General features: G+C 33.8%; 1 protein-coding gene and 1 pseudogene across 4 annotated transcripts in view; both read left to right on the top strand.

The window, feature by feature from the left end:
• Rab3-GEF (Rab3 GDP-GTP exchange factor) overlaps nucleotides 1-24,591 on the top strand; it is a 304,714-nt gene that overhangs the window by 86,377 nt on the left and 193,746 nt on the right. The window lies entirely within an intron of this gene.
• LOC137248527 (NADH-ubiquinone oxidoreductase chain 5-like) lies at nucleotides 311-24,295 on the top strand (annotated as a pseudogene).

Here is a 24,591-nt window from a genome sequence, read left to right as displayed (position 1 = left end):
AACGAACTCGGAAATATCAAGACCTATGTAGCCAACCTCAGCGGCCGAGTAGCCGAGATCGAAACCTCCGCAGCACAGGCATTGGACCACCGCTCCACTCAGGCATCGACGCCAAACAACAGAGGCCAAACAAATTCAGATGGAGCTGGCAACAACACCAACAACGGAGAACGACGAACGGACGGAAGAAGTCAGGCCACACAGGAGCCACAGCGTTGGAAGAAAATGGAAAATGGAGAAGTGGCACATAAAGTTTGACGGCACGGATAAGGGGATTTCGGTCGAAAGTTTCTTATTCCGTATTGAGAAGATGAGGGTACAGCATCAAATCACTCATCACCAGCTGTTTACTGATTTCCATTGCCTCGTGTCGGGCGCGGCTTTGAAATGGTACTGGCAGGTGTTGGAAGACCATGCAGAAGATCCAAACTTCGGATATATGGATCTGAAGGCAGAATTGCTTGCCCATTTCAAGACCGCAGAGTCCGACTACGAGGTGATTCGGCAAATCATGGAACGAAAACAGTTGGTGCATGAGGGATTTGATGAATTTTATGGGGAAGTACATAATTTGACGTTCAGGCTTCGGAAGAGAATTCCTGAAAAGGAGCTAGTAGGAATAATTAAGGGGAACCTAAAGCCATACCTGACTAACCTTACATTCTCATCGAAAATGGACACACTAGCCGAGCTAAAGGCTGAGTGCCGACGTGCCGAAAAGGTTATCAAGGAAAACAAAAGTAGGTCTAAAGGGGCGGTAAGCGAACTGGTCTACCCCGACGTACAGTTCTCAGAAGAGATGAGTTGTTCCAAGCCGCTTGAAGCGATAGGAAACCCATTTAAAAATAGGCCAAACAGTGGTCAGCTACCTGATGACAGGACACAAAACCTGGCACCGCGTGGTGCACCTGCCACAACGTCTACAACCGGTACCAAACCAACTGTAAACTCTTTCTGTCCCTCACCTTTCCACTTAATGTTGTGCTTCTCTTGTGGAATGCCGGTTGACCATTTTGTGAAGAATCCCGCTGAAGCCAATAGGGAAACGCGTTGCAAATCCAGCTTCCACAACATGGTCTGCTTTTCGTGTGGGAGGGGGGGGCAGCTCTTTTTGTGTTTTCAAACCTCCTAAGGGAAATGGGAATCTGGCAGAGATGACCGGGGTACTCAGCCAGGAGAAGGAGCGCCCGGACAACAAACAATGAAAATTTTAAAAAGAGAAAATAATAATGGAAGAATAGAAAACAGTTTAGATGTAAGAAAGAAGAGAGAATTGAAGAGTTTACATATAAGGAAACTAGAATATGAGGAAGCACGGAGGAGAATATTTAATGAGGAGATGGTAGAAATAAGAAGAAGCAGAAATTTTAAAAAGATACAAAAGATGAGAGAAAAGAGAAAGATGTTTAGAAGAATCCGGAGAAAAATAATTTCGACAATAGTCACCTTAAAGGGTGACAATAGATTTTTTGCGCAAACCAAGATAGGGGGTAAAGACACATTAGCTTTGTTAGATTCGGGAGCAGGAGCATGCTGTCTGGGGAAAAATAGTGAGAAGTTGTTAGAAGGGCACGAAGCAAGGATTCTGCCAATAACGCATCAATTTATTAAGACGGCAAACGGAGAAGAAACACCAGTGACAGGCGTGGTAGTATTACCAGTGATGTGGGATGAGATGTGCACGGACTTAGAGTTTTTAATAGTACCAGGGCTCCAACAAGAAGTATATTTAGGGATTGATTTTTGAAAGGTTTTCAACCTGAACGTAGTTAGTAGAGGCCCCACAGCTCATCCAATCCACACGACAGTAGCAGAGCTCGCTCCGGCCGAGGGGGACTTGTCCTTCGACGCTGTACAACATGTGTTATCCCCAGACCAGACAGTAGCTTTAGAGAGGGTAAAGGCACAATTCCCGTCGTTCGCTGTCTTAGGATTAGGCCGTACCGGATTAGAAGAACATGTGATAGAGGTACGCGATGAGAATTTACCTGTTAAACAACGCCACTACTCCATCTCTCCAGCGATTCAAAAGTTAGTCTAGGCGGAATTAGATCGAATGCTTAGTATGGGGGTAATCGAAGAATCCAACAGTAGTTGGAACTCACCAGTTTCACTTGTTATTAAGGGAACTAAGAATCGACTTTGCCTGGATGCGCGTAAGGTAAATGAGCGAACCGTCAAGGACGCCTATCCACTCCCTCATATCGACGGAATACTTAGCCGGCTACAAAATACTAGGTATATATCAGCCATAGATCTGAAGGACGCCTTCTGGCAGATTCCGTTGGAAAAAAGATCAAGGGAGAAGACAGCGTTCACAGTGCCAGGGAGACCCCTCTACCAATTTACAGTTATGCCCTTCGGACTGTGCAACGCGGCACAAAGAATGTGTCGATTAATGGACAAGGTTATATCCGCTTCGTTACGTGAATGTGTGTTTGTGTACCTTGATGACTTGTTAGTTTGTTTTGAAGATTTTTCGTCTCATATATGTTTGTAGATTTTATGGGTCCTTATCCTCGTACGTCTGATGGTAATGTCTTCGTGTTTGTATGTTTAGATCATTTTACAAAGTTTGTGTTTTTGAAACCCATGCGGAAAGCTACTTCAGCCGAGGTGGTGAAATTTCTGGAACGAGAAGTCTTCCATATATTCGGGGTACCCGAATACATCCATTCGGACAATGGAAGACAATTCGTTTCGGGAACTTTCGCCACCCTCCTAGGGAAATATGGTACTACCCATATCAAGACAGCCTTTTATTCACCGCAGGGAAACGCCGCAGAGAGGGTCAATCGGTCGGTTCTCCAGATCGTAAGATCATTCATTAACGAAAACCAAAAATCTTGGGACCGACATATTAGTGATGCGGCGTTTGCACTTCGAAGTGCTGTCCACTCCGCAATCAACATGACGCCCTATCATGCCACTGCATGCAGCATCATACGAGCTATACCGAAAGTATGGGTCGCTGAAGGATGTTGATTGCGAGGTGGAGACAAATGGTGATAGATTGCAGTTACTGAGGGACAGAATTAAAAAGGAGCTGAAGTTAGCATACGAGCGTAGTAAGAAAGTGTATGATACCAGAAGTAGGGACGTTAGGTTTAAAATTGGACAAGTGGTATACCGCCGGAATTTTAAACAGAGCTCCCAGATTGACAACTATAATACCAAACTGGCACCCAAGCAAGTCAAATGTATAGTGCTTAAAACAATAGGAAATTCAATGTACGAGCTAGGGGATGTTAGCGGGAAAAGAATCGGGGTATACCACGCTAAGGATATATGTACAAAGTAAAGGTTATATGTTGCATGTTAGACGTGGCACGTTGAATGTTAAATGTTAACAATGTGATTGTCAAATACCTGACTAATCTTCTACCTCCGACGACGTCATTATTTATCTGCATACCTGACGATTCCCATATCCGACTACCTTTCTATTGACGTAGGATTTTTAGCATTTTTTACACCCAGTGATCTTTTTTATATACCTACTTGACCACTTAGTAATTATTAAACCCCTTTTTATTTATTTATTCAATTGTTTATTTTTTTTATTTTCTTTTAGTCAAGTAGCAATAGTCAGCAATCTGTGATATTTTTTTTTCTACGACCTTAATCCTAACTGTGTTATATTTTACTAACAATATTGACGGACTATTAAAACTGTGATATTTTTTTTCAAACCTAGAATTATGAGTGATCTTGTGACATATGTAGTTAGCAGGTGCTTAGATAGTGATGTTGTGAGTACGTGTCGCAATCACGTGTTGCACATGCCCAGCTATAACTGACTTGGAAGATTTTTTTTTTTTTGCCCGGCATTAAGTCGTGGGTCAAGGCCACACATTGGGGTAGAAGAAGGAAAAGACACATAATCGGCCGCGTATGAATTTATTTTACGCACACGCTCCATGGAGCAAGCCCCATCGGCGGATGCGAGCCTGTTACGCTAGCCTCAAGATACATAGATACATATGTCACCGGCAACCGTACTTGTTCTTGCGTTACACCCTTATCGACAAAATGTATTTCAACCAGGTATCTGCGCGCGTTGCGCAACATTAGTGGAAGGAGGCCTACATGTACAGGTATGAATGTGTGCATGCGCAAAAAAACGAAATGCAACTGCACATGCGTGGGTGTGAATTGAGTGAAAGTGGTAGGAAATTCCGTTTAGATATGAATCGGGGTATGCGCACAATTGAGCTGAAGCTCAGAAAATGATTGCAAAAGTTGGATTTAAAGTGCGTGGACGTGCCGCGGAAAAGCTAAAGTAAAGTACAGTGCCGGCCAAGTGGAAAAAAGAAAAAAACTTCATTTTTTAATAAAACAAAAAAAAAAAAAAATCCCGTAATTCTCGCAAAACGGTTTCAATTCCGTTCAATCTGCACAATTGTAAAGTACAAGCCAACCAACAACGAAAAGGAAATTTCGTTGAACAGCCTGTCACCGATTTTGTGGCGGGCCTCAGTAAAGGGTCCTACTTAATACTTACATGCATATAAGAACTTGTGGAAAAACTGGAACGCATATTTCCTACTTGCCGGCAATTAACGGATGGGAACTTTTTTTGAGAAGGACAGAGAGAGTCAGAGAGAGAGAGAGAGTGTGTGTGGAAAGCAAGAGCCACTAATGGTGGACGGTGTCTATCAGTATTGACGACAGTGCCGCCGCCAGCAACCACGCCGACGCAAGCAGCGAATGCTACCATCAGCGACAGCGACCGCAACTGCAATTTCACCACTGACAACACGACACCAGCGACGACATCACCACCAATACAATCGAGCCCAAGGAGGGCAAATGAATGTTAATATGAATCATTGTTTTTTGGGTATTTTTTTGATAATTTTGTATTTAAACATTTTTTTTGCATGCGTTCGATAATATCTATATAAGTTTTTTTTTTTTTTTATATACATTTTTTTTGGATTTCTTTATTGCTAGTTTTATAGCTTAAAGTTAAATTTGAACTTTGCTTTCTTCCACTTACGTTTTTTTTTCCTTTTTTTTTTTGGTTCAATAACACATTCGCACGCGGTCTGGTTAGCTTCTTTTAAATTTTTTTTCCTTTTTTTTATATTTTTGTTAGCGTTTAGTCATCTTTAATTAAATTCGCTTCTACTTTTATTTCTATTTATTTCGTGCCGCTTATTCTGACCCCCTCGACGCCCGCTATCGCGAGTGAGTGAGCGCGATATCAATAGTAAGAAATCATTGAACCTAGCTCAGGCGGTAAATGGTTTCTATGTACGCATAGGAAAGAACATATGTATGTAAAATTCTTTTCCTCACAGGTCCCCCACAGTTTGCAGGCGCCTTCAATGCTGATGTGCTGATCAGGTGAGTGAGTAAAAGATCATGCCTTTTTTTTTTGTCACACGTATATACCTACATATGTAACAAACAATCTCTTTGCTATGTGCATGCCAAGTACCTTAGCCTAGGTCAGGGATTTTTTTCTTTCCATACACAGTAAATTTTTGATGCACAGATCTTTCTTCTGTTGTGTTTTGGGTCATTAGTATTTAAAGATACAAAGGTGTATCGTATATATGGTTAAACCAAGTAATTGGCCGACACCACCTGCATTAGGGTGTACCTAAATTACTTTTAAAATTTTTTTTCTTTTTCTTGGTATCAATTTTTTTTGTTTCAATTTAATAGCTTTTTTAATATACAATATTTTTTTTGGATTAGGATGCTTCTAACGTTGAATTGATAAGTTAGTTTAAATTTTAAATTAAATTACATTTTTAAATAAGAAAATTATATTTATTTCGAATTACATTTTCTTTGATTGAAGAACGACATTATAAGGCAGTAGATTTATGCAAAGTATTTTTTTTTGTTTCTTTTTTATAATGAATAAATATATGTTTAAAACGTTTGGTAATCTAAAGGGTTGAACATTTTATTTTTAATAATGGAGGGCTAAAACCATATTCTTTGGAGCGGGTGTTGTCCTTGGGTCGAAGAGGGGAAGTGGGAGGGACAATGACGTGAAGGACCCTTAGGCAGACGAACGTGAGTCAGGCATTGGGAGCGTCGTAAAATTAGAGGAGTCAGCACGGCGCGCATGGCTTCGCGTAAGACACGCGAAGAGGGTGGGTAGACTCCCCCTGACTCTGGACGGGCCTCCTTTCCTTTTTTTCTTCCATTTCCTACTTTCCCTCTATTTATATATTCTTCTCTAGGCATGAACCCCTTTTTTTTGTTAGTGTAGTTGTTGGTAAGGCTGGTGCGCAAAACCCCACCCCGTCCGACGAGCTAGCAGGGGCTTGCCACCATGCCACACGCCAACTCTGTCTTACCACTGAAAGCCAGCTACACAACAGTTATTTAACTTCGGCCGTAGGTTTATAGGTACATATGTATGTGTTTTCATATCAGCTTGACATACACAAATAATAATAAATGGTTAAGAATGCATACATCTCTCGAAAAATACTCTTTCGCATGTATCACTTTCACTACGTAGTATAAAACAAAGTCGCTTTTTCTGTCCCTATGTCCCTTTGAGTGCTGAAACCTTTAAAGCTACGCAACGGATTTTGATGCGCTTTTTTTTAGCAGATAGAGTGATTGAAGAGGAAGGTTTATATGTATAATAACATCCATTAAATAGTGGAGAAATGCTGTTATTTTTGAAGTTTCTAATGAGATGTATATATATAAAAGAAAGTGGTGTTAGTTACACTATTTATAACTCAAGAAGGGATGAACAGATTTGGCTGGAAATTAGTGGAGGGGTAGCTTAGAACCAGGAGACAGACATAGGATACTTTTTATCCCGTTCTGGCTAGGGTTTTGAGATCAAAACGTGGACTTGGGTAATCCTGGGATATGTTTGTCTAATATGGGTATCAAATGGAAGCTGTTTGTGAATACTTTGATACGGGTATTCGTACCCGTGGGTGGCTAGGGTCTCGAGATTGAGGCCAAAACGTGGACCTGGGTACCCCTAGAAAGTGGTAATACAACATGGGTAACAAATGAAAGTTGTTGATGAGTGCTTTAGTACATGATAATTTTCAAACCTATGTATTTGTGACTAGGGTCTCGAGATATAGGCCAAAACGTGGATCAGGGTAACACTAGGATGTGTTTTTACATTATGGGTATAAAATTGAAGCTGTTGATGTATGCTTTAGTACAGAGTAATCTTTATACCCGTGGGTGACTAGAACCTCGAGATATGTGCCAAAACGTGGACGCGGGTGCTCCTAGAATGTGTTTATAGAATATGGATAACAAATGAAAGCTGTTGATGAGAGCTTTAGTACAGGGAAGTTTTTATACTTATTGGTGACTATGGTCTCGAAATATCGGCCAAAACGTGGACCAGGGTAACACTAGGATGTGGTTTTACATTATGGGTATTGAAGCTGTTGATGTGTGCTTTAGTACAGAGTAATCATTATACCCCTGGGTGACTGGGTCTCGAGATATAGGCCAAAACCTGGACCCGGATACCCCTAGAATGTGTTTGTAATATGGATATCAAATGAAAACTGTTGCTGAGTGCTTTAAAGTAATTTTCATTGTGATATTCGATTTAATCGCATCAGCCTGGCATATATATGCATGCGAAGCCGAAATAAAGATATGAATTAATAATACCCACATACCTATTTACATACGTCCTATTCCATTTGCCTTAAATTTGGTATATAAATTTGCCTATATTAGTATTTACGATCCTTTATTTTTCCGGGAAGTAGACCAGAGACGGGCTGGGACTGGGATTAGGACTAGGACTAGGACTGAGACTCGGAGTGGGACTGGGACTCGGAATCGGACTGGAACAAAATACATACCACCCTCTGGGACTGGCAATAAGGGATGAAGAAGAATGGGAAAAACTTCAGAGAAGAGAAAAGAGGGAAGGAGACTGACAAAGAGATAGAGTGAGATGAAGATAGAGATAGATGAAGCGAAAAAGACGGAGGGGGGAGAGAATAAAAGGATTAAGATAAAGTGAAGAGGGGGGAGGGCAGGGCTAGATGGAAAAAGCTTATTAAAATGTATGCAAATATACCAAATTTAGGGCAGAACCACTTCTGACGGGTCTGATAGTATTTTAATATAAAGGTTTCAAAAATAGCACAAGCAAAAGTTTTTGCTAATTTATATAGTACAGCTACTGTTACCAGGTATTTAGAAAAATCACAAATCATAGTAACAGCGAACTTCTTACCATATTTTGATTCCGGAAGTGGACCTATTGTATCGACAATTACTATGTCAAAGGGTTTGCAGGGTGTTGGAGTCAACACAAGATTTTCCTTGTTTTTGGTTTTACTTTATTCAAAAGGCATTTATTGCAATTTTTGACAAACTTAGCTATGTCACGAGTCACAATTTTCCAATAGTATTTTGTTCTTAATTTGGAATATAATCGTTTTGTACCACAATGGCCGCCTAACAAAGGATCCCCATGATAAATTGTCATAGGTTTTTTTTGCTCTGTTTCTGTTACAGTTTCTACAGGGTCTGTTAATATTATTTGTAATGATTTTAGAATTTTATTACCGCTGATTTTAAAATTTGTAATTGAAAATTCTTTGAAAAATATACCGTTTTTTGGCCATTCTAACTGCTTAATATTGTGACTGCCGGCTGCTTTTTCAAGCCTCGAAAATAACTCATCTAAATTTGTTTTTCCGTTAGCATTCACAAAATTAAGTAAATTTAGTTTTTTATGTTTTAAATGCGCATAAATTTGTATATTGGAGATCTCATTATTTTTATTAAATTGTATAGTCGACTTTATTCGCGGAATCGTTTTTGAAAAATCGTATGGAAATTTGTCATAAACTTGTACTTTAGGCGTTTCGCAAAAAGTATCAGTAAAATTATCGTCTTTATTTTGTAATTCCTTTCGTTTGGTTTGTGATCGCGTTTGAACTGCTAAAACATGCTTTGTAGATTCTTTTATTTCGTCTATACTAATGCGTGAAAGAGCATCAGCCACAACGTTAGATTTTCCTTTTATATATTCAATCGTAAATTTATATTCTGACAATTCTAATCGAATTCTAGAAAGTTTAGACGAAGGGTCTTTCATGTTAAAAAGGTAAACTAGTGGTCTGTGATAGGATTTTACTATGAAATTGGTACCGTAAACATATGGACGAAAATGCTTTATAGCGAAATGTATTGCTAGGAGTTCTAATTCGATAATTGCTTTTTTCTGTTCTGCTTTATTAAAAGATTTTGACGCGAAACAAATTGGTAAATCGTTATCACCATGCTTTTGGCTCAATATAGCACCACACCCACTCTTAGAAGCATCTACTGTAATTATAAATTCTTTTGTGAAGTCAGGGTATTGTAGTAGTTGAGGAGACATTAATGCTAGTTTTAGTTTTTCGAAAGCGTTTTCGCACGCTTCATCCCAAACAAATTCAATTTTTTCCGATTTAAGCGATTTAAAGGCGCTGCGAGTGATGCAAAATTCGGTATAAATCGCCTGTAGTAATTTGCAAACGCGACAAATCGCCTAACCGCATCTTTGTCTTTTGGCTTAGCATACCTTTTAATAGCGTCTATTTTCGAATCATCTGGCAGCAAACCTTTTGACGTGCATTTATGGCCTAGAAAAGTTACTTCGGAACGAAGGAAATTGCATTTGTTTGGATTAAGCTTTAAATTAAACTTTCTACAGGTTTCGAAAACTTTTTCTAAATTTTTAAGGTGGTGTGTCTCACTACAACCAATGACGATAACGTCGTCAATATACATAAAAGCCTGATTTGGCGAAATGCCTGAAAATGCTATTGACATCATACGAGAAAAAGAGTTTGGTGCTATATTTAATCCGAAAGGTAAAACTTTCCAACGAAAAGCTCCTCGATCTGTACTGAAAGAAGTTACGTCTCTAGATTTAGGGTAAAGGGGTATTTGGTGAAAACCAGAAAAAAGATCTAAAGTTGAAAAGTATTTGGCTCTGCCAAGATTGTCGAGTATGTCATCAACGCGTGCTAGTGGAAATTTGTCGGCTATAAGCTTTTTATTGACTGCTCTGAAATCTACGCACATACGATACGACTTTTTGCCTGTTGGATCTTTTTTCGGTAACAAAATTAAAGGACTGTTATAATTTGAAAAACTAGGTTCCACTAAATCATTCTGTAATATGTTTTCGACTTGTTTATTTATTTCTTCGCGTTGTGTGTATTGCAAACGGTAATTTTTAATATAGACAGGAGTTTCGTCAGTTAATCTAAGTTTTTGTTCGTAGAAATTATTAAGCGCCATTAAGTCGGTTTTTAATGCAAATATATCAGAATATTTCATAAATCAAGTAATTTCTTTTTAGCATAAAAAGGCATTTGAATTTAAGCTCTACTGTGCGTTTTGGATCGATAGGTGTATCATTTATGCGATAGGCATTGAAGTTTTTAATGTCTTCAGTTTGAATATTGAAATCTTTTACGTGCTTGACGGTGGTGTTGATAACTTTTATTATTGGGTTTTTTGTATCAACGATACATTTTGCTGTGAAAACACCGTTACAAAGTTCCTGGGAATCGACAAAAACTGGACTTGTCGAATTTTTCAAACTAAAAACACGAAAAACTTCGCATCTTGGTGGAATTACAAGAGTATTTGTCGAAGTGCTATGCAAAATTGAAATATTTACCTTTTCTGTCCCTTGTCCGAACGTAATTGTGTCATTAGCATAATTGATTATGCATTTGTTCGTTTTTAGGAAGTCTTTCCCTATTATACCGTCCGAAGGAATATTAAAATTGTCATTGACAACGTGAAGAGTCAAAGAAAAAATGTATTTGATGCAATTATACTTGTATTAACTGTTCCTAGTATTGTTACCGTGTCTGTTGTTACGCCTGTTATATTTATTACGCTACTATCGTCTACTTCTACATCGTTTGCCAAACTGGAAATTTTTATTAATGAAATCTCTGCCTGTGAATCTACTAGAAAGGCACATATTTTATGAGAATCGCTACAAGCGGCTTCGACGAAATCAGAAAAATTTAAATTTAGACAATATATTGACTGAGAAGTATTTTGTCGAATTGCTCCTGCTCCCTCAGTGTTCCTGAGCCTGAGGGGCTTCGGCATTTAAAGAACGAACATTGGCTGAATTTCTAGAATTTCAACCCTGATTATTGGAATTCCTGTTATTTCCGGACCGATTACTATTGTTATTGTTGGAATTGCTGTTGCCTCTATTGTAATTGCGATTATTGCCTCTGTTATAATGGTTATTTCGGAAATTTGTATTATTGTGTTGCCTATTTGCGTTATTGTTAAATCGAAAATTACTATTGTTGTTGTATCTGAAATTACTGTTGTCTCTGGAATTTCCACGGAAATTACTATATCTTATCGGACGTGACCGAAACGCTAACACTTGTCGCTCTTTAACTTCCTGTTCTCGCTCTATAATCATTTTCGCTACAACGTCCTTTGAATCTTTGAATGTGGTTGACGCCAGGATTGATTTTACCATATCCGAACGGCTATTGAGTCTGCAAAAGCTTATGGTTTGTTCAACCGTCATCTCATGAGCTTTTGCTTGTGTCATACCCTCTATGATTAAGGAACGTTCCAGCGAATCCGAAAGCTCTTCTAATTGTTTTGAAAATTCTGAAAAATTTTGTTATTTACCCTCTCTGCAAGAAGCTGGACAACTTATTTAATTTCTCCAACTGTGCAACAGCCCTAATCAGATCGTATTTGGCCGACCGAACTCAGGCAGTAAGTGTTGGTAGCAGAAAGTCTGACTTCGTCAGTGTTTTAAGAGGAGTCCCACAAGGCTCAATCCTTGGTCCCCTGTTATTTGTTTTGTATATAAACGATTTGCCTGGTGTTCTCAAGTATTGTAATATTCACATTTATGCTGACGACGTACAATTGTATATGTGCTGTCTTAGTGATCGTACCAGTTCATGTATTAATAACTTAAATTACGATTTGTGTCAAATTGGTACGTGGGCTTCTATGAACGGCTTATGTCTTAACCCTAAGAAGTCGAAATGTATAGTCATTCATAGAAGGTCACTAGATAAAAGTGGAATGGAAAATTTAATTTTAGACAACACTATTATAGAATACGTTGACACGGCAAAAAATCTAGGTATAGTTTTTAACAAAACCCTGACATGGAAAGATCACATCTTCCGCACAGTGGGAAAAGTGTATGGGATGCTTCGTACACTCTGGCTTATACAATATTTTACTCCGTTACATATTCGTCTACTAATAGCAAAAGCGTACTTAATACCTACGCTCCTTTATGGATGTGAGGTTTACTCCAATTGTGACTATGTATGTAATAGGAAACTTAATGTTGTGTATAACAACATTGCTAGATACGTCTATGGGTTGAAAAGACTTGACCACGTCTCTCAACATGCTTACAGGTTGCTAAACATTTCTTTCGATAACCTTATTAAACTTAAAACGCTCACCACGCTACATAAATTGATATATATGAAGGAACCTGACTATCTGTATCGGAGGCTAAATTTTCTCCAGTCGTCTAGATCTGTTCTCCTTACCCACTTCAGACATCGTATGCTAATATCTGATCGCCAGTTCTTCATTAATTCCATTCGTCTTTGGAACTCGCTCCCTTCTAGACTTAGGCTTATAAGCAATGCTCTGCTCTTCAATAAAGAATTAACAAGTTTCTATAATAACCTAGACAATTAAAATACTGATACCTTCTAAGCAAATGTACTCTATCATTCCTTTATTTATCTATTTACTATTTATTAAATATATTATTTGTTGTAACCTTTTCTTAGCCATAGTCATTAGCTTTAAGTTTCAAGATTAGATTGTTCCTATTTTATGCCTTTTACCGACTAGCACTGTAAAATAATTTTTGTCAAATTGTTGTGCTGGGATGAATTGCCTAATAAATACAAATACAAATACAAATACAAAGCTGCGATTTTGCCAGCGACAAATTTTGAGTTGACAGGTTTTATTTTACCGCGTAACGCTTCTATAATTTGGCTCACTGAATTTATTTCCGCTGGTAAGGATTCACGAGCTTTGCCTTCGAGTTTGGATTTTAAAAATGCAATGAAAGTAGGAGTTAAGTTTCGTTAGAGAATACTTCCATTCATTCAACTTTATTTATAAATGAGCCAAGTGCTAACTTTCCACTGTAGTTTTCTCGCATAATCAAGGCACAAGTACTAATAAACGATTTTTTCTCCTCGATTGTGGCCATGGTTGTAACGTTAATAATCGGAGTTAGAATAGAAAAACTAGAATTTGGAAGTACAGGTTGATCAGCAAATCCTAAAAGATCTGCACTCAGGGATAATTTACAATGTTCACTTGTTAAGGTATCAGTTGAAGATGCAGTTGAAGCTGATTCGGAATCTGAATTATTGGAATCTAAATTTTGCACTGAGTTTTTGGAATCTAAATTTTGCTCTGAATTTTTGGAATTTGAACCTGGATGTGCATTTTTAGGAACTACCTTCCCGTTTCTTAGGTCCATACGTGTTGAAACGAACAGACAAAATATTAAAATTTTATTGGAGCAAGATATGTGGAATTTGTTTATGAAGATTGAATAGAAATTGAATTTAAAGGAAATTAAGTTTGAACGAGAGAATTATTCGAAAATCGATTGTGCTTGATTAGAAAAGTTATACAGAATTGAGAGACAAGTGGGATTTGAGAGAGTAAAACTGAAAGAATTTAAAAGATGCTGAATATTGTTTATGAATAGAACAAACAACAAATACCAAGTTTCTCTGAAAACCGCTTTACAAATAGGCATAAATTCAACACATAACTACATACGAATTATGTAATGTGTGGAAGATAATATATGCGAAGGCAATTGGGAAAAACTTTACAACAACTAAGACATGACGTAGCTGAATGCGTTTATAACCATTTCAACTATCGTAGGAGTGCGGGTTCGACTCCCACTCCCGGGAGAAAGGCTTTGAAGAGATTTACAAGGTATAATCGAAACAGCTGTCGCCTTGTCCGTCCTGATGTCATGTTGTTTAAAATTTTTTTTCGCATCCGACAGCACTTTATAGACAAAGGCGATGGAAATTTTGTCATTGTACTTCGACGGATTCGATAGGGACTTTACGGTGGACCAAAGCTTGCCCACACCGGGAGAGAGGTTACCACTACTTAGATGCTCCTCCCGTTTCGCTCGTTTGTGTTCATCCACAAGCAATCTAATGCGTTGGTTTTTATCCCTTATTCTGCCGGTGGGAATAAAACGAGCCGAGGCAGATTCAATGACCTTGCGGAAAGCACGTTCTCCTTGGCGGGCATCAGTCGAGATAGGCAGGGCAGCAAAGCGACTGTCTGTGAAGGATTTGTACTCATCCCGCTTTCCTTTTTTAAAATTTATGAAAGTGGGTTTTTCGGTGACGATGAAGTTGGCGGTTCGCTCAAGCGAAATAATTATAGGCAGGTGGTCAGATGCCAATGTTACCATCGGCTGCCAGTGGACACAGTTTACGAGTCCTGCGTTCACGATTGATATACCTGGCGAACTGTGACAGCTTCCTACAATACGAGTGGGGGCGTCTCCGTTTATAGTGCAGAACGCCGTTTCTACTATTTGATCCGCCAACATCTCACCCTTGCTGTCCGCCTGCAGGTTTTAATGCCATAGATCGTGATGGGCAGTGAAATCGCCTAAGATAATGCGATTTTCGCCAGTGAGTAGTGCTCTGATAATAGGGCGGTATCCACTGGAGCTACAGGTGCCAGGAGGGTTGTAGATGTTGATGATTTCTAGGTTAACATCGCCTGACCGGACAGATAAGCCGTGACGTTCTAAGACACTGTCCCTGCGGCCGATGTCGGGATCAAATAGATTATATTGCACTGAGTGGTGTATAATAAACGCAAGACCGCCTCCATTTCCGCTCTCGCGATATTTTCTGTGGGCATTATACCAATTATCGATAATAAGCCGATTAGAAAGAAGCAATCCATATGGCTAGCAATAAAAAGCCGACGAAGCTCTTCTCAAAAAGCCCGGAACTGTTTGTTTCTGGTGAAGTTTATATACAGTTTTATGCAACGCAACTTGTCGAGAGAGTGTGAATGCTAACATTTGTTCTGAAGCCACAAGTTTGTCAATACGAACGCGAAAATTCTCAACAACCCAAACCCGTCTCTACGTACAGTACTACAGTGTACTATGGGTTAAGCTGTGGCCCTTTGTTGTTCATATTCTCTTTTTCCGCCTCATACAATGCGATTGAAGTGAAATCTTGACGCTTGAAGTGATAGAAAAGTTGAATTAATATGGAAAGGTCATTAAACTTGCAAGGATTCTTAGTTGTTAAATACTCGAATTGTTCCTTCACACGTGCATAGCTCTGGTAAATTGCGGTTCGTTGTTAAATGAAATACCATCACACGTTGTTGGATTGTCTAATGAGCACGCCATTACTTTTCCAATAAAGCGTACGAAATTTGCACACGGCGATGGTAACTAGAACATGTTTCTGAATTTCACTTCTTCATCAGCTGAAGTCCAGCAATCATTTTTATACTCAGCTGAGCAGAACTCACAGAGTATATTAACTTTGTTCGCATAACGGTAATCCGTAACGGCATAAACTAATCGAGATACATACAGACTTCTATATATCAAATAGATCTGGGCGAAAAAAGAAATTTACTTAGCCATGTCTGTCCGTCCGTCCGTAAACACGATAACTTGAGTAAATTTTGAGGTATCTTGATGAAATTTGGTATGTAGGTTCCTGGGCACTCATCTCAGATCGCTATTTAAAATGAACGAAATCGGACTATAACCACGCCCACTTTTTCGATATCGAAAATTTCGAAAAATGGAAAAAGTGCGATAATTCATTACCAAAGACGGATAAAGCGATGAAACTTAGCAGGTGGGTTGACCTTAAGACGTGGAATGGAAAATTAGTAAAATTTTGGACAATGGGCGTAGCACCGCCCACTTTTGAAAGAAGGTAATTTGAAAGTTTTGCAAGCCGTAATTTGGCAGTCGTTGAAGATATCGTGATGAAATTTGGCAGGAACGTTACTCCTATTCCTATATGTGTGCTAACTAAAAATTAGCAAAATCGGATGACGAACACGTCCACTTTAAAAAAAAAATTTTTTTAAGTCAAATTATAACAAAAAATTGAATATCTTTAAAGTATATAAGTAAATTATGTCAACATTCAACTCCTGTAATGATATGGTGCAACAAAATACAAAAATAAAAAAAAAATTCAATTATTTCATTTAATTTGTATAGAACACTTTTAATGCCATAAGTCGAACAAAAATTTACCAATCCTCGTGAAATTTGGTAGGGGCATAGATTCTATGACGATAACTATTTTCTGTGAAAAAGGGCGAAATCGGTGTAAGCCACGCCCAGTTTTTTATACACAGTCGACCGTCTGCCCTTCCGCTCGGCCCTTAACACGATAACTTGAGCAAAAATCGATATTTTTTAATAAACTTAGTTCACGTACTTATCTGAACTCACTTTATCTTGGCATAAAAAATGGCCGAAGTCCGACTATGACCACGGCCACTTTTTCGATATCGAAAATTACGAAAAATAAAAAAAAATGCCATAATTCAATACCAAATATGAAAAAAGGGATGAAACATTGTAATTGGATTGGTTTATTTACGCAAAACATAACTTTGGAAAAAACTTTGTAAAATGGGTGCCACACCTACCATATTAAGTAGAAGAAAATGAAAAAGTTCTGCAGGGCGAAATCAAAAGCCCTTGAAATCTTGGTAGGAACAGTATCGTAGTATTACATATATAAATAAATTAGCGGTGCCCGACAGATGACGTTCTGGGTCACCCTGGTCCACATTTTGGTCGATATCTCGAAAATTATTTTCAAAATTTGAAATCTTATAATGCTGGAATATTAACGGTATTATCAAATCGTGTTGGTGATGTTGCTTTTTTATTAGCTATTTCTTGAATGTTAAATTATGGTAGTTGAAGATTTATCTTTTATTTAGAATTTATAAAAAAAGATTTTGAGATGAATGTTGTAATATTATTAATTATATTAGCAGCTATAACTAAAAGAGCTCAGATTCCTTTTTCTTCTTGATTGCCTGCAGCAATAGCTGCACCTACTCCAGTTTCTGCTTAAGTCATTCTTCAACTCTTGTAACTGCTGGAGTATATTTATTAATTCGGTTTAATATTTTATTATTAGATGCTTTGTTAAGATGTATTTTATTATTATTATCTGGATTAACTATATTTATAGCTGGATTAGGTGCTAATTTTGAATTTGATTTAAAAAAAATTATTGCATTGTCTACTTTAAGTCAGTTGGGTTTAATAATATGTATTTTATCAATAGGGTTTATAAAATTGGCTTTTTTTCATTTATTAACTCATGCTTTATTTAAAGCATTATTATTTATATGTGCAGGGGCTATTATTCATAATATGAATAACTCTCAAGATATTCGTTTAATAGGGGGGTTGAGAAGTTTTATACCTTTTACTTCAACTTGTTTTAATGTTGCAAATTTAGCTTTATGTAGAATACCTTTTTAGCTGGGTTTTATTCTACGGATATAATTTTAGAAATAGTTTCTATAAATTATATTAATTTTTTTAGATATTTTTTGTATTTTTTTTTTTCAACTGGTTTAACTGTATGTTATTCATTTCGTTTAATTTATTATTCAATAATTGGTGAGTTAAATTGTGGGTCTTTAAATATATTAAATGATGAGGGATGAATTATGCTTCGAGGTATAATAGGATTAGTAATTATAAGAATTTTAGGCGGTAGAATATTGAGATGATTATTATTTATTACTCCTTATATAATTTGTTTACCTTTTTATATGAAATATATAGCATTATTTATTTGTATTTTAGGGGGAGTATTGGGATATGTAATTTCTAATGTATCTTTATTTTATTTTAATAAATCTTTAAATAATTATTTAATTATTAGTTATTTTGGGTCAATATGATTTATACCTTATATTTCTACTTATGGATTAATTAATTATCCTTTAGTATTAGGAAATATAGTTTATAAATCTTTTGATCAAGGTTGGTCTGAATTTTTAGGTAGTCAAAATTTATATAACAATTTAATTAAATATTCTCAATTATTTTTTGTTTTTCATAATAACAATTTAAAAATTTATTTAACATTATTTATTTTATGAATTATTATATTAATAATTTTATTATTATTGTTTTATTCAAATAGCTTAAATTTAGAGTATAACATTGAAGTTGTTAGGGTAATTAATAAATTTTTGAATATATGAATATATACATATATATATATATATATATATATATATATATATATATATACATGTTGTATATATGTAGTGAATTAATTATAGTAATAACAATAATGAAATTTATAAAAAACTTTTTTAATTTTACAATGAAAATGTAATGTTTTTATTAAACTATATAAATTATAGAAGTATAAATGGAATTAAACCATTAAAAGATAAAAGTTAGCAGCTTTTTCTTGATCATCTTACTTCTTTAATTGGAGTTTATTTTCTCATTTTTATCATTAACAATGATAAGCCTCTTTTTGGCTTCAATTAATATTATGAATAAGGGTATAATATTTACCTAAGGTTAGGTCGAAACTAAATGCAATAAAATTGCTTCATTATTCAAGGTAGATTGAAGAATCAATACTTTTTGAATGCAAGTCAAATGTTATTTTTAACTACAACCCTATTATATAATTATTTTGATCAGTTTAGTATTCCTTGATTTCATTCATGATAAAGTCCAATAATTAAAATAAAAATGAATGTAATTGAAGTAGTAGTTCATATAAAAATATTAGATAATTTAATAATTATGATTATAGGTAGAATTAATACAATTTCTACATCGAAGATTAAAAAAATAATGGTAATTAAAAAAAATCGTAAAGAGAAAGGTAATCGTGATGATGATTTAGGATCAAATCCGCATTCGAATGGTGAACATTTTTCTCGATCTCTTAAGGTTTTTTTGGATAAAATGGATGCTATAATTATGATAATTGTTGTAATATATATAATTAATATTATTATTGTTAAGATTAAATAAATTATCTATACTACTGTAATTAGTAGTCTTTATGATTGGAAGTCAAATATACAATTATATTATAAAGACTAATTAATTAATTTAGTTCTATTTATATATATATATATATATTAGTAAATTATTAATTTCCTCATCAATAAATTGAGATATATAATAATAATCATACAATATCTACAAAATGTCAATATCAAGCAGCTGCTTCAAATCCGAAATGATGGGTTTTTGAAAAATGATAATTTAAGTAGCGCATTAAACAAATTAATAAAAAAGTTGTTCCGATTAATACATGAATTCCATGGAATCCTATAGCTATAAAAAATGTAGACCCATAAATAGAATCTGCAATTGTAAATGGGGCTTCAATATATTCATAAGCTTGAAGAATTCTAAAATAAATTCCTAATAAAATTGTAAAAAATAATCCTTGTGTTGTTTGTGAATAATTATTTTCTATTAATCTATGGTGAGCTCATGTAATTGTTACTCCTGATGTTAATAAAATAATAGTATTTAATAGAGGAATTTGGAAAGGGTTAAAAGGTTTAATTCCTATAGGTGGCCATGAAATACCTAATTCAATTGATGGGGCTAATCTTCTATGAAAAAAAGCTCAAAAAAATGATAAAAAAAATAAAATTTCTGATAAAATAAATAAAATTATTCCCTATCGTAATCCTAGTGGTACAGGTAATGTATGAAGTCCTTGGAATGTTCTTTCTCGTGAAATATCCCGTCATCATTGATAAACAGTTAAAATTGTAATAATATTACCTAATAAAAATAGTGATATATCATATTGATGAAATCATTTTACTAGTCCTGATATTGAAGTTATTGCTCCAATAGCTCCTGTTAAAGGTCAAGGGCTAAAATCTACTAAGTGAAATGGATGATTTGCATGTGTTTTCATTTTATAAAAATAATTAATTGATTTCTCTAGAATATAAAGTTCTTAATACTGCAAATACATAAGATTGAATAATTGCGACTGCTGATTCAAAAATTAATAGTGCAATTTGACTAATTAATAATAATATTATAATTATGTTATTAATAGAAGATCCTGTATTACCAAATAAAGTTAATAATAAATGACCAGCAATTATATTAGCAGTTAATCGTACTGCTAAAGTTCCTGGTCGAATAATATTACTAATAGTTTCAATGCAAACTATAAATGGTATTGGAATTTTAGGTGTTCCTTGAGGGACTAGATGAGCGAATATATGTTGAGTATTATTGATTCAGGCATAGATTATAAAACATATTCATAAAGGAATGCTATTGTTAATGTAAAAATTAAGTGTCTAGTTCTTGTAAAAATATATGGGAATAATCCTATAAAATTATTTAATAAAATTATTGAAAATAATGAAATAAAAATAAAAGTGGATCCTGAGTAACTTTTTGGTCCTAATAAAGTTTTGAATTCTTTATGTAAGGATGTTAAGATAAAATTTCATATAATATTCCATCGAGAAGGAATTAATCAATAAGTTGATGGAATAATTAATAATCCAATACATGAACTTATTCAATTTAATGATAAGTTTAAAATTCTTGATGAAGGATCAAATACAGAAAATAAATTAGTTATCATTTTCAGTTGAATGAATTAATTATTTTATTTTTAAAATAATTAGATTTAGATGTTTGATTAATTAATGAATAATAATTAATAATTCTAAATATAATAAATGTAATTGAAAATATAAAAAATAATATTAATCATCTAATAGGGGCTATTTGTGGAATTAAAAAATATTAAAATTATTAATAATTTTAGGTTGACATACTAATGTTTTTAACTAATTTTTTTTATATTATGAAATAATTTTATTATTAAATTCATTAGAAGTAATTGCTAATTTACTATTAAGTGGTTTAAGAGACCAATACTTGCTTTCAGTCATCTAATGATGAATTATTATTAATTCATTTAATAAAATTTTTTACAGGAATTCTTTCAATTACAATAGGTATAAAACTATGATTAGTTCCACAAATTTCAGAACATTGTCCAAAAAATAATCCAGGACGGTTAATTATAAAATTAGTTTGGTTTAATCGTCCTGGTGTTCTATCAATTTTTACACCAAGAGCAGGAATAGTTCATGAATGAATAACATCTGCTGCTGAAGCTAAAATTCGAATTTGTGAATTTATAGGTAAAATTACTCGATTATCTACGTCTAATAATCGAAAATTATTATTAATTATTTCATTTGTTGGGATTATATATGAATCAAATTCAATATTTAAAAAATCTGAATATTCATATTTTCAGTATCATTGATGTCCAATAGTTTTTAATGTTATTGATGGTTCATTAATTTCATCTAATAAATATAATAATCAAAGTGATGGGAAAGCAATAAATAATAATATAATTGTTGGGAGAATCGTTCAAATTACTTCAAATGTTTGTCCATGTAATAAATTTCGATTTGTATATTTATTAAAGAATAATATAAATATTAAATAACTGATTAATATTGTAATTATAATTAAAATTATTAATGTATGATCATGAAAAAAGTTAATTGTTCTATTAAAGGTGATGCACTATCTTGAAATCTAAAAGTGGCTCATGTTGTGATTTAATTTTTAATAAAAGTAAAATCTTTATATATGAAGCTTAAATCCATTGCACTAATCTTCCATATTAGAAATTAGTTAATAAAGGTAATTCAGAATATCTATGTTCTGCTGGGGGAGTATTTTGAAATCATTCAATTGAGGATCTAAATTGTATAGGATGTAAAACTATTCGTTTAGAAATTATACTTTCTCAAATAATAAATAAAAATAATAAGATTCCTATTAATGAAACAGATGAACCAATTGTGGAGGTGATATTTCATGTAGTATAAGCATCTGGATAATCTGAATATCGTCGTGGTATTCCTGCTAAACCTAGGAAATGTTGAGGGAAGAATGTTAAATTTACACCTAAAAATATAATTAAAAATTGAGTTTTTAATCAAATAGGATTTAAAGTTAATCCTGTAAATAAAGGGTATCAATGGATAAGTCCGGCTATAATAGCAAAAACTGCTCCTATAGATAAAACATAGTGGAAATGTGCAACTACGTAATAAGTATCATGTAGCATAATATCAATTGATGAATTAGCTAATACTACTCCTGTTAATCCTCCCACGGTAAATAAGAATACAAATCCTAAAGATCAAAGTATCGTTGGAGAATATATTAATTGAGTCCCATGCAAGGTTGCTAATCAACTAAAAATTTTGATACCTGTAGGGACAGCAATAATTATAGTTGCTGAAGTGAAATAAGCTCGTGTGTCTACATCTATTCCTACTGTCAATATATGATGAGCTCATACAATAAAACCTAATAATCCAATTGTTATTATAGCATAAATTATTCCTAAAGAACCAAAAGTTTCTTTTTTTCTTGATTCTTGTCTAATAATATGAGAAATTATTCCAAATCCAGGTAAAATTAAAATATAAACTTCTGGGTGACCAAAAAATCAAAATTAATGTTGATATAAAATAGGATCTCCACCACCTGCTGGATCAAAAAATGATGTATTTAAATTTCGGTCTGTTAATAATATAGTAATAGCTCCTGCTAGAACTGGTAGAGATAATAGAAGTAAAAGAGCAGTTAATATTACTGCTCATACAAATAAAGGTATTCGATCAAATGTAATACCTGTCGATCGTATATTAATAACAGTAGTAATAAAATTTACTGCTCCTAAAATAGAAGAGATTCCAGCTAAATGTAAAGAAAAAATAGTTAAATCAACAGATGCTCCTCTATGTGCAATAGTAGATGAAAGAGGAGGGTAAATTGTTCAACCTGTTCCAGTTCCAGTTTCTACTATACTGCTAATGAGTAATAGTGTAAGGGATGGGGGCAATAATCAAAAACTTATATTGTTTATTCGAGGGAATGCTATGTCAGGAGCTCCTAGTATAAGGGGTACTAGTCAATTTCCAAATCCCCCAATTATGATTGGTATAACTATAAAGAAAATTATTACAAAAGCATGAGATGTAACAATTACATTATAAATTTGGTCATTTCCAATTAAGTTACCTGGATGACCTAATTCAGCTCGAATAATAATTCTTAATGAAGTTCCAATTATTCCTGCCCAAGCTCCAAAATAAAATATAATGTTCCGATATCTTTATGATTTGTTGAAAATAACCATTGTCGCGACTAAGTGCGACTTATTTATGGTATATTCAATAGTGTAATTAAATGGCTGAATTTTAGGCGGTAGACTGTAAATCTTTTTATAAGAATATTTCTTTTTAATTAAAGTTTTATAGTCAATAATGACATTAGATTGCAAATCTAAAGCAGTAATTAGATTACTAAGGCTTAAAAGGTTCTACTAATATTTATAGCTTTGAAGGTTATTAGTTTTTTTAACTTAAAACCTTCAAATATTAGTAGAATAGTGGATAGATAATAGAAATTGTAATTAGACTAAATGTTGAAATAAAAGAAATCATTAATATTCATTTAATAAAAAAATTATTTGATTTTATTGAAAATACTCAATTATTTTCATAATAGTTTAATGTGAATGTCGAAAAACATAATCGTAAATAAAAAAATAATGTAATTAATGATATTGTTACTATAATTGTTGTCAGTAAGTATTGATTATTTATAATTAAATGTTGAATTACTAATCATTTTGGTAAGAATCCAATAAATGGTGGTAATCCTCCTAAAGATAGTAGGTTTAATAGTAAAATAAATTTTAAAATTTTTAAATTGAAAAATGAATTGAATAATTGATTCATATGATAAATTTCAAAATTTTTGAATAAGAAAATTATACTAAATGATAAAAATGAATAAAATCAAAAATATGTAATTCATAATATTTCACTAATTTGTATTGCTGCTAATATTCCCCCTAAATGAGTAATAGATGAAAAAGCTATTAATTTTCGTAATGAAGTTTGATTTAATCCTCCTAAAGAACCAATAATAATTGATATAATAATAACAACATTTATAAAATTAATATTAATTAAATAAGAAATTAATATTATAGGGGAAATTTTTTGTCATGTTATTAAAATTAAATTATTATTTCATGATAATCCTTCTATGACTGTTGGAAATCAAAAATGGAAAGGAGCAGTGCCTCTTTTTAATAATAAAGAAGAAATTAAAATTCATTTACTAAATAAATAATCATTTTGTATCAATAAAATATTTGTGTATATTATAAGTATACAAAATAATAGAATTGCTGATGCAATTATTTGAATTAAAAAATATTTTAGAGAAGCTTCTGTAGATATTAGATTATTATAATTATTATCTTTTATTAGGGGGATAAAAGATAATAAATTAATTTCTAAACCTATTCAAGCTCTTAATCAAGAATTTGATGAAATTGTAATTATTGTTCTTATTAGTAATATCGAAAAGAATATAATTTTTGCAGAATTATTAAAAATTAAAAAGAAAAGGATTTATAACCTTTA

The sequence above is a fragment of the Eurosta solidaginis genome, chromosome 4, assembly GCF_040869045.1.
Source record: "Eurosta solidaginis isolate ZX-2024a chromosome 4, ASM4086904v1, whole genome shotgun sequence".
Taxonomy (NCBI): domain Eukaryota; kingdom Metazoa; phylum Arthropoda; class Insecta; order Diptera; family Tephritidae; genus Eurosta; species Eurosta solidaginis.
Note: the sequence above shows the minus strand (reverse complement) of the source record. Positions and strands in the feature narration are given on the sequence as shown.